This window comes from Jatropha curcas, unplaced genomic scaffold, assembly GCF_041381405.1.
Source record: "Jatropha curcas cultivar XTBG-Jc1 unplaced genomic scaffold, XTBG_Jcur_1.0 HiC_scaffold_275_pilon, whole genome shotgun sequence".
NCBI lineage: Eukaryota > Viridiplantae > Streptophyta > Magnoliopsida > Malpighiales > Euphorbiaceae > Jatropha > Jatropha curcas.
This window is the reverse complement of record NW_028322442.1, coordinates 28,319-36,859: the sequence shown is the minus strand read 5'-3', so window position 1 is coordinate 36,859 and position 8,541 is coordinate 28,319. Positions and strand designations below refer to the sequence as shown.

Here is an 8,541-nt window from a genome sequence, read left to right as displayed (position 1 = left end):
CAGCCGAGATTGAATCAATGTCAAATCCGTCCAAGAATTGGTCATCGACGGCAAAGAATCGCTGGAAAGTACATCCAAAAAGGAAATGACAGTGGAAGTTGAATACTTCTGTTTCGTTGATAGAGGTTCCCATTGTTGATATTGGTCTTCTGAAATCTCCATTAACCAGAACAAGAGCTTCACAAACTCAGATCAGCTCTTAGCTCTTGGGGTTGCTTTCAGGTCCTTATTATTCTTAAATATCATTTATCTTAATTTAAGTATAATCACTGCATATAGATTAAATTCGTAAGTGTACATTGTGATTTATCAGTAGATTTATATTTTTTTGTTAGTTAATTTTATAAGTAGAATCACTGCATATAGATTGTATTTCATAAAATATAATTACCTGTATGTTTGCAGGTAATAAACCACGGAATGACAAGTTCATTCTTGGAAGAAATGCGTCAAGTTGCCAAGCAGTTTTTCTCACTACCAATGGAAGAGAAGCAGAAATACTCTAGAAAAACTGGCAGCATTGAAGGGTATGGAAAATATGGTTCTATCAAAATACTTGATTGGGCAGATCGTTTATATCTTACACTAAACCCAGAAGACCAGCGACAGCTCAGATTTTGGCCTGAAAATCCTCAAACTTTTAGGTAATTATCTTTTCAAACTTTTAGAGCATGTGCAGGGAAGCTTTCAAACTTGAATTAATTATTAACTCTGCAAAAATTGAGATGTGCAGGGAAATGCTTGATGAATTTGCCAAGAAATCACAGCAGATAAATGAAATTCTGCTTAAAGAAATGGCAGGGTCATTAGGGTTGGATGAGAATTGCTTTTTGGATCAATACGGAGAACGACCACTCGTTACTGCAAGATTTAATTACTATCCTCCATGTCCAATGCCTGATAAAATTCTTGGGGTAAAACCACATGCTGATGGATCAGCACTCACCATTCTCTTGCAAGACAAAGAAGTGGAAGGTCTTCAGTTCTTGAAAGACAATCAATGGTTCAGAGTTCCCATCATTCCAGAAGCTCTTCTTGTCAACGTTGGCGATCAAGCTGAGGTAAATACTAAAATTTATTTGATATTTTTGTAATATGGATAAGGTAATTCTTTGTTATCTTCTGTTAGACAATTTAAAGAAACGTCCATTTATGTTTATGTTAAGGAGTGGTGGGTGTGGCCTTAATATGATCTGGGCAACTTCTGACTGCCTTCAATGGTTATTCAAGTCAAGTTGAAAGGGAAAAGCTTATCAATTACGTTTGTGTATCTGGACAAAGAGTTAAGAAGTGAAGTAGTGTTCATTAGGTAGCGAATCGGTTCTTTAATTTTTGGGACTAAATTATACATTTTTAATTCATTTACTAAATTGGGCAGGTAAACTTGAGTATTGCAATTATTCCTATGTCTCATAAGTTTGGGTGGAATGCATCAGTCGCTGGGCTAGTGCAGTCATCCTTCTTTTAGGGGTACGCGCTGAGTCAATTACCAAGTGGTTGGCTATCTAAGATATTTGGTGGCAGGTTAGTATACGATGACTTTTAATATTTGTACAGTGTTTCACTTTTTACGTATTAAAATTTATTACAGAAATTTATTGGCAACATTTATTTGTAAGATTATATCTTCTCCCCCAAAAGAAAAGATGCTGTTACACGATGATTGGATATTCATTTATGCACAGCTCGTATATGTGCCAGATGCTCAATTCCCTGGAAACTCGATTCTTTCTATTTGTGCTGTCCATATATCTTTCTAGCTGCACGAGGGCTCTTCTACTGTATCTGAGCTACATTGATTAGTAATATTTTTCTCAATGCAATATGCCTTAACACTTGTATAGTGTGGGCCACTAACTGAAAGAATAAACAAAGCAGGATGCAGTTCAAAAAATAAGAAGCAACACTTTGCATGAAGCTATCTATCAACTATAATTTTAGCTTTCAGTTTCGCTCTGCGAATGCATTTTCTCCAACGGGTATCATCAAGTAGAACCTGTGATTGACCCACAAGTTTTTTTCCTTGTTTCATTTTGCCTTATCTTCGAAAATAAAGTCAAGAAATAGGTTAGCCTTTAAAACAAATTGTAACTCAATAGACCATATTTAACTAATCTAATTTTGATATCAGGAGAGAGACAAAATCCTAAAATTCTATCTTTAAGTTTAATGAAAGCTAGCCTTCTAGACATGTTACCCGTTTTTTTACCTTTGTTCTTGATTTAGTCATATGAATGATACCTTACCCATTTTTTCTTATCATCATTTTTTCATTTTGCAGTAAAGTTCTTCAGATTGGGGTATTGTCTTGGTCTGTGGGGACAGCACTTGTTCCTTTGCTTGCCTAAGGCTATACAATTTTGTTATACAATTCTTTTCAACTTGGCTAAGGCTAAAACTGGGTTGAGTGTGCCATATCAATAGGCTCGGCTCCCTGTTGATAATTAGCAATTTAGAAGTGTGCCATTCAGAATACGACAATGTGCTTTGAAGAAGTTGATAATTAGAAGAAGCAGAAAGTACAACATGTGATCAGTAAAGGACAACATGCGAATATGAGAATAAACATTTCTCGTTTCTGGCTCACTGTTGGGTGGCTGAGAGTGCGACTGGACACCTGTTCCAGAAATATCAACATGTGGAAAATGATTAATTAATAAACCATTTCCATTTTCCGCATTCATAATTGATTTCATTCACATGCAATCAGTACACTAATTTCTAGTTAAATGTCCAACTCCTCATCAACTAATCATAATCAAACTAAACATTCGTTACCAACCAGGTGATCGGCAACTGTGCTTCCGTCACATTGTAGAAAGTTTCAAGGAAAAATTCTTCAGATTTTTTTCCCAAGTTCTGACCTTTTCGTTGTCGTTTCAAGACCAAAGTTGTCGTTTTGTATTTCGTCCCTCCCTCTCTCTCTTGAGACAATTATGCTCTCTCGTTCCTTTCTCCATCGTCTACCTCCAAAATCCTCTTTCCCTTCTCTATCTGCATTCTATCCTCTCAAGCCGTCACGAGCGCAATCTCTTCTTCTCACGTCCACCCATTCATTTCTTTCTCTCCGCATCCGATCCATCTCTCCCACCGCCACTGCTACAGCTACGGCAACACCCAAACTGAACTCATTATACCCGACCCAAATGCTATACTCCAATTCCCACCTCCTCAAAATAGCCATAATTGGATTTGGCAACTACGGTCAATTCCTTGCCAAGACTCTCGTCTCTCAAGGACACACAGTCCTTGCTCACTCAAGAACAGACCACTCCCTTGAAGCTCATTCTCTTGGCATTTCATTCTTCCTTGACCCACTTGACTTTTTTAAGCAACGCCCTGATGTTATCTTATTATGTACATCCATAATTTCTACAGAAGAAGTCCTCAAGTCTTTACCTCTACATAGATTTAAACGAAATACATTTTTTGTTGATGTTTTATCGGTTAAATAATTTGCTAAAAATCTATTTCTTGATGTTTTACATAGTGATTTTGATATTATTTGTGCTCATCCCATGTTTGGTCCTCAAAGTGCCAATCTTGGATGGGATGGTCTCCAATTTGTGTATGAGAATGTTAGAATTGGCAAAGAGAAATCAAGAATTGATAGGTGTAAAAGGTTTCTTGATATTTTTGCTAGAGAGTGATGTAAAATGTTGGAAATGAGTTGTCAAGACCAAGATAAGTATGCAGCAGGATCACAGTTTATTACACATACTGTTGGGAGAGTGTTGAAGATGTTGAAATTGGAGTCTACGCCAATCAATACAAAAGGGTACGAGAGTTTGTCGGATTTGGTTGAGAATACAGCAGGGGATAGTTTTGATCTTTACTACGGGTTGTTTATGTATAATAAGAATGCTCTTGAGATGTTGGAGAGATTGGATTTGGCTTTTGAGTCTTTGAGAAAACAGCTTTTTGAAAGGTTGCATGAGGCTGTTAGGAAACAGTTGTTTGGGAATGGAGAGAGAGGGCACATTGTGCAACTGAATTATGTGAATGGGCGTGGAAATGGTACTCATTGACTTCTGCTGCAAAAGCTGAAAGGTAAGTATTAAAGCAATTTGATTGATATTTTAATGAGTAATGTGGGCGATATCTTACCTACTTTATTGTTTTTATTTGTTGAATCTTTGTTTAAGTTCTATTTTCCTATTTTATCTTTTAAGAGAAGTTCCCATATCTAGTTCAAGTAAAAGAAAAGAAACAACAATGAGAGTTGAATTATTATTATTGCCTGTTTCACAAGCTAATTAGTTTTTGATTAAAAATGTAAAAGATAGGATTTGATTTAGCTTGGATGATCAAGATTATTGAATTGGGAAAATGGCTTGAAATGGTAGGGAACGAGTATGTCATCTGAAAATACTCACTAGTATAACGGAGTAAAATGACATTAGTAAAAAAGGGTTGAGGAAAGATTTGTTTGTGTCTTTTACCTCACTAATTTACATCTTGAGTCTATGATTCTGCTGAGATTTAATCTTAATGTTGCACTACCTTGGATAAAAATGTTATCATTCTTTTTAAATTTTTTTTTTTCTTTTTTGTTTTTTTGGTTGGGGGGGGGGGGGAAGTTGAATTTCACAATTTCATTCTATATCAACTTCACTGTTACAAGGAATGATATCTCTAATATATAATACATCAGTTCCTAAACTATAGGAGATAAACAACGTAAAAGAAGGAGGATTACACAAATCAAGTATATCAGATATTCTAAAGATATACATTCTATAAATACAAAAAACAAATCTATCTCTTAATAGACAAAATCTCAACACTTCCCCTCAAGTTGGTGAATGAATATCCCACATTCCCAACTTGTCACGACATTTTAAGAAAATCTGACTTGTCACTGCTTTAGTAAGAATGTTGCTAATTGGTTTTCAGACTGAATCTTATGAACCTTCAAGGCATTATTATCAGCTTTTCCTTGATAAAAAATCTATCACCTCCACGTGTTTCATCTGTCATGTTGTATGGGATTATGGGCAATATCACATGCTGCTTTGTTATCACAGTACAAGCTAATTGGACAGCAGATGCAAATCCTAAATCTCCAAGAAGAAGATTTATCCATAATCCTTCACAAAGTCCAAGTACAACTCCTCTAAGTTCAGCTTCAGCAGACATCTAGCTACCACATACTGTTTCTTACTTCTCCATGTGACAAGATTCCCTTCTACGAATGTAAAATATCCATGTGATTTTCTATCATTACCAATATCACCTGCCCAATCAGCATCCGTATAAACTTGAATTTCTTGTTCAGTTGAGTTTTTTCGGAACAAAATTCCCTTTCCTGGTGCAGCTTTTATGTACCTCAGATATGTGTTACTGCATCCATATGTTGTTTACCCAGATTATGCATAAATTGATGATCGTACTCAAAGCATATGCCAAATCTGGCCTTGTATGTGAGAGATACATCAATTTCCCTACCAATCTCTGAAATTGTCCTTTGTCAGTTGGAGTTTGATCTTCTTCCACACACAACTTCAATCCTCCTTCTATTGGAGTATTTGCTGGTTTACATCCGTCATTCCTGTTCCTTCAACAAATCCAATGCATATTTTCGTTGGTTCAAGAAGATTCCTGCTCTTGATCTTGAAACCTCAATTCCTAGGAAGTATTTTAAAAACCAAGATCCTTCATTTCGAAATCTCTTGATAAATGTTCTTGCAACCTTCTTCTTTCTTCCGGATCATCTCCTGTAACTATCATATCATCGACATAAATAATGAGCGCTGTAATTTTTCCATTGTTCCTTTTAAAGAATAAAGTGTGCTCTTGGTTACTCTGTCGATAACCGAAAGCTGTCATCGATTGTGTGAACCTTCTAACCAGGCTCGTGGTGATTGCTTCAAACCATACAGTGCCCTTTTTAATTTACAAACCTTTGTGCCTTTTGAATTTTCAATCAAGCATCCTTCTGGCAAATCCATATAAACTCCTCAGATAGTTCTCTGTAAGAAAGCATTCTTCACGTCAAATTGTTTTAATGGCCAGTCTCGATTTCCGCTAATGACAGCAAAACTCGAACAGTATTCATCTTGGCAACTGGAGCAAATGTCTCCGTATAATCAATGCCATATGATTGAGTATATCCCTTTGCAACTAATCTCGCCTTGAGCCTTTCAATAGAACCATGCATTATACTTTATTGTATATACCCAACGACAGCCTACAGGTTTCTTTCCGGCTGGACATTCAACCACATCCCATGTTTTATTCTTTTGTAAGGACTTCATTTCTTCATTCATCGCTTCCTTCCATCTTGGATCAGCTAGAGCCTCCTGTACACTATTAGGAATTGATACACTAGACAATTGATTCATAAATGCAATGTTTGATGCAGACAAATTAGAGGTAAAATTAATCATAGGGTACTTGGCTTTATTAGAAAGTTCAGGTTCATAGGTAGCCTTTGGAATACCTCTGGTACTGCGATTTGGTAGCTCTTTTCTTGATATGACTCTCTTGGGAGGACGATTGATTTGGTGTGTCTTCATGCCCTTCGTCCGCATGATTCGGTTCAAGCACTTCTTCTGTATGATCTGGCTCATGCTCCACTTCGTCCGTGTGATTCGGTTCAAGCATTTCTTCCGTATGATCTTGTTGAAATCTTTGTAATTAAAGTCAATATTGTCTTTCCTAGTTTAGGTTTATTATCTTTCCTAATTTAGGTTTATTCCTATTTAGATTTCTTCCTATATTGGAACAATCTTGTGTATATATATAGTGGTGTAGAGATTGAAAATATAACACACAATAAAAGAAATACGAAATATTCTTTCAACATGGTATCAGAGCCGTCGTCGTGAATTTTTTTTCAGCAACAGTTTCGGTTTCCGAGTGGACTGACATACACCCAGTACCGCCTGGAGTAGGAGTTGATCGTCACCGCCCGGCTCAGAAGGAAGTGCGACCGTCGATCGGCCCTCCGTCCAAACCGCATCGCAGTCCGATCACGCGCGTGTGCACACGCGCCTCCAGAAGATTCTGGCCGTTCTTCACGCGCCGGCGCGTGCGGCTATTTCCGTCAAGCTCCGTCGACGTTTCTTGTTCCGGCGGCCTCGATTGTTGTGGCGTTCTTCCCTTGCTGGTTCTTCAGTACTAGTTTTGCTTTTTTGCAATTTTTTCTTTTTTGGTTTATTTCTGCCGCTGCTAGTTCTTTGCCATTGTACTATGGATTGTTCATGTGTAATGCAAATGCAATGGAGCAGCTAGAGAGATTGGATTTGGCTTTTGAATCTTTGAAGAAGCAGCTCTTTGGGCGGTTGCATGACTGTTTGAGAATGCGGAGAAGTCTCAAGTATTGATGGTCGAAGCGCTGGCGTCAGAATTACCTCAAAATGATGCTGCACCAGCATCCTCTTTGGAAATTCTTAATATTTAAATAATTTAAGATTTATGCCTCACAGAATTGGTAAATTGTCCACCTATGCCTTTTGCTACCATCTAGAAAATCAGTCTCACAGTTGTCAATGATATGCCAATAAAGAAGTTATTTTGGTGAAAGAGAGTGTCTATGGTAATTGCAGCTGATGTAGATTTACTTGATGTTTTCTGTTTATTATACTGAGGACGGTTTCACAATCTTTCATTTTGGTAGGATTTCCCTCCCTCTCTCTTTTTTCTAAACTTAGTCTGGATCTTTTCCTCATCATTACCACATTAAAAACCTCAAAATCTTAGAGGGCCTGTTTGGTATAATTTCTGTTTCAGGTTTTCCATTTCTATTTTTCTGAACTGAAAGTTTATACAGTGGCAAATGGGTGATAAGACAGAGGAGAACCAGTTTTTATGGTTTTCTCTTGTTGTGGCAACTTGTTTTGCTGTTTTAGGAAACTAAATAACAAAATGACCACCAAGTCATTTTCCTAGCCCTTTCTCTTTTAATTAATCATCCAGATGATACTCAGTTTCCTCGTATACTTGCCTCCATATGGATACATTTGTATTTTGTAAAGGCTGTTTGGTGGTTTGTAATAGATTAATATGTTACAAGTGCAATTACAATACTTTTTTTTCATGTATTATTTATCTATAGGTGCTGTCAAATACTTATTATTGAAGTGATATATTGGAGGTTTACAAGATGTTCTGAAAGATACACCTTGGAATTTGTTGTCGTATTTTGGAAACAAAGTGAATCAGCAGGGAAGAAAAGAAAACATTGGCAGTGCTCAAAACATTGTGCACGTGCCTGTAGCCATGTGTAAAAAATTCTCAAACTTGTTTAAGGCACCTATTGCTGATGAAACGACATGGACCTGGATTAATGCTCTTGAAAGACTTGAGGATGTTGAAGCAATTATTTCTAATTCAGGGTCAAGCGAGGAACATTCAATTGTAGCCATTGATTTACATAATGTTAATTTCACTCACCAGTTTTGATCATTTCTTCTTGTTCAGTTTTCAGAGTTGTTCGAGGGTCATCATATTTCTTCTTGTAGGTGGTCCTTATATCATTTATTTTGTTAGCTTTTCTGAACTCCATTTATCATTTATTTGATTAGCTTTTCTGGAACT

General features: G+C 36.8%; 2 pseudogenes; both read left to right on the top strand.

The window, feature by feature from the left end:
• Positions 1-31: 31 nt before the first annotated feature.
• LOC105647912 (protein LATERAL BRANCHING OXIDOREDUCTASE 1-like) lies at positions 32-8,539 on the top strand (annotated as a pseudogene).
• LOC149491884 (arogenate dehydrogenase 2, chloroplastic pseudogene) lies at positions 2,937-8,539 on the top strand (annotated as a pseudogene).
• Positions 8,540-8,541: the final 2 nt, after the last annotated feature.